Source organism: Arachis ipaensis, chromosome B10 (genome assembly GCF_059453495.1).
Source record: "Arachis ipaensis isolate K30076 ecotype BB chromosome B10, ASM5945349v1, whole genome shotgun sequence".
NCBI lineage: Eukaryota > Viridiplantae > Streptophyta > Magnoliopsida > Fabales > Fabaceae > Arachis > Arachis ipaensis.
The window spans coordinates 98321402-98324943 of record NC_142435.1 but is presented as its reverse complement, the minus strand read 5'-3'; positions in this window follow the sequence as shown (position 1 = coordinate 98324943).

Genomic DNA, 3542 nt, shown 5'->3' with positions numbered 1-3542 from the left:
ACGTGTCAGTGTGTTGTCACGGTAAATTTTAGAAGGTTAGATTTAACAGTGTTTGTATAGTTTTCTAGAGTATTTGAGAATGCTCTAGATGGTTTCGGAACATTCTAGAATGTCCTAGAAGGTCCTGGAATACCCTAGAAGGTTCTAGAAGACCCTGGAATGTCATAGAGTATTCTAGAAGAGCGTGGATGTATATAGAAGTATGAAGAGTAGTATAGAACAATCTAGAAGTATTTAAAGAAATATAGAAGGATAGATATTTGTAATGAAGGTTCTAAATGATTAATCTAGACCGTTGATTAGATTTAATCCTAACCATCCATTAAAGAGGTGGATGGCTATAAATAGGGAGTGAGAGTTAATGTGAGAATCATGTGTGAGTGATTTGTAACAAATAATTGAGTAATAAAGTGTTCTTTCCACCAAAGCTTCCTTTCTCTTGTGTTCTTAGCTTTCTTGCTAAGTATTGAAGGTTAGGCTGACTTGGTCTTAGCTCAAGAGGTTGAGTAAGTTCGAGTGCCAGCACGGTAGCATTAGAGTGTGTCCAAGACCGCGACAATTTGGCATCAGAGCAAGGTTCGAGAGGGAGTACAAGTGATTTGTGGGTATGGCTTCTAGTGTAACCATGGAGCATGTTGAGTCTCAAAGGGGAAGGAATACTATTCCTTCTCAATGAAGAGGCAAGAAGGTTTGTTCTTCAAGTGAGCCTAGAGGTAAGAATTCTAACCTCTTAGAAGAGATAGTTTCTATGTTGGAGAATATTTTATCCTCTATGGATGAGTGCTTCCAAATGATAGAACATGACAAGGAGACCTTCGAGACTCATATGTTAGGAGAACTAGATGCTTTCAAAGAAAGCATGCTCCAAATCGAAGAGAAGCTTGAGAATTTCTTGAAGTTATTTGAGGAAGTTCGAGTTTGGTTCGAGGAGGCAAAATCTCGACCAACCATTATAAGGGAGACGACAAAGATTGATCTCCCAAAGTCAATGGAGTTCAAGGGTGTGAGGGACGCTCGAGAGGTGGTGAACTTCCTATGGAAAATGAAGAGGTACTTCGAAGGCCATGGGGTGGTCGAAGAAGCAATAAAGGCACGCACCGCAGCTCTCAACCTTTCTGATAATGCTACTTTGTGGTGGAGGAGAAAGTGCGTAGATATGGAAAATGGTACTTGCAATATAGTCACATGGGAAGATTTCAAAAGGGGTTGAAAAGACAATTCTTCCCTGAAAATGTGGTCTATGAAGCAAGAAAGAAGTTGAGGGAGTTGAAGCACAAGAGTACAATTAGCGACTATGTAAAGGAGTTCACTACTCTCACACTTCAAATCCCCCAACTTAGCATCAGAGGATGCATTGTTCTTCTTCATTGATGGACTCCAACCTTGGGCAAAGCAAGAACTACAAAGAAGGAATGTTAAGGATGTCGATGAGACCATCGTGGTGGCCAATCACTTACTGAGTATCATGGGGAGGCTCTAAACCCAAGTCTTCCTCCAAGCTTAGTTCTACTAAAGGTGGGGGAGACAAGGGGAAGAGTTTCTCAACCAAGAAGGAAGGAAAATATTCCTCAAAGAAAGAGTATGAAGAAAAGAAGAAGGCTTTTGTGCCCAAAGGAAGACGCTTCGTGTGCAAGAGACCACACCAAATAAAGGATTGTCCCAAGCTAGGGACTCTGGCATCTATCACCGAGGAACAAGAGGCTCAAACTCAAGTAAATGAGTGTGTTAGATTTATCCAACTCATGAATATTGTGAAGGGCAAAGAGGCAAGCACTATAGAAAAGAAAGGCTTGATGTATGTCAAAGCCTTTATCAATGAAAAACTCGTCATGGCTATGATCGACACTGGTGCTACACACAACTTCATCATGCCTGATGAAGCAAAGAGGCTTGGGTTGAAGATCACCGAAAAGAATGATTAGTTCAAACCCGTGAATACCAAGGGTGAACCCTTTAAGGGAGTAGCAAAAGGGATTGAGATGACTCTTGGTTCTTGGAAGGGCCTTGTAGATTTCTCAGGAGCACCCATGGACAATTTCAAAATAGTCATCGTGCTCGATTTGCAAAGAAAGGCAAATATAATACCTATGCCATACTACGACATAGTATGTGTCATGGAGAAAGGGTCTCCATGCATGGTCCCTACAGTCTCAAAAGTTGGAGGACCACCAATACTCTCTGCTATGCAACTCAAGAAAGGGTTTAAGAAGGAAGAAATTACATATTTGGCCCTATTACAAGAGGAGTCAACATCTGAAAGAGAAGACGTTCCTCCCAAAATCAAGGAAGTCCTTAAAGAAAATAAGGATGTGATGCCTCCCGAGTTTCCAAAACAACTACCACCTAGGAGGAAGGTGGACCACAAGATTGAATTGGAGTCAGGAGTAAAGCCGCCTGCCTCAGCACCTTATAGGATGTAGTCAATTTCCATGGTCGAAGGAGACATTATACGCATCATTAAGGAAGGGTTACATCATGATCCACTAGCCAAGAAGTTGGTGGAGTTGGTTAGAGAAGGTAAGATCAAAAGATTTTGGCTAGAAGATGACCTTCTCTACTAAAGGGAAAAGACTATACGTCCTTAAATGAGAAAATATAAGAAAAAAGTTAATGAGAGAATGCCACGACACCAAGTGGGCTGGTCATCAAGGTCAGTGAAGGATCTTGGCACTCATTGAATCTTCTTATTATTGGCCTCAAATGAGAGATGTACTGGAGAGCTTTGTGAAGACTTGTCTTGTGTGCCAACAAGATAAGATTGAAAATAAGACACCAAGTGGGTTGTTGGAACCTCTACCTCTATCAGAGCGACCGTGGAAAAGTGTCTCTCTAGATTTTATCTCTGTCTTACCGAAGTCTGAGGGGTTTGGATCTATTCTTGTAGTAGTGGATCGATTTTCGAAGTATACTACTTTTCTACCTGCCCCAACTGACCGCACTGCAGAAGAAGCAGCATGACTATTCTTCAAGAATGTTGTGAAGTAGTATTGGAGATTATCTAAGAGTATCATTAGTGATCGAGATCCACGCTTCACAGGACAACTATGGATAGACCTATTCAAACTCCTTGGGTCGGAGCTTCATTTCTCAACAAGCTTCCATCCTCAAACCGATGGGCAGACTGAGAGAGTGAATGCCTTACTTGAGTGTTACTTGAGGTATTTTATAAGCGCTAATCAGAAGGACTGGACAAAACTCCTCGACATTGCTCAGTTCTCATATAATCTATAAAGGAGTGAGTCTACAGAAAAGAGTCCGTTCGAGATTGTGATTAGACATCAACCACTTACACCTCACTCTCTTTCTTCCTCTTACTTTGGAAAGAGCCCTAGAGTTTATTATATGATTAAGTCATGGAAAGAACAAGAAGATGTCACTCGTTCTTACCTTGACAAAGCTGCAAAGAGGATGAAGAAATGGGTAGATAAGAAGAGGAGGCATGCAAGCTATCAAGTGGGAGACAAGGTAATGATCAAACTTCTTCCACAACAATTCAAAGCCTTTCGCAAGGTTCATAAGGGTTTAATCCGCAAATATGAAGG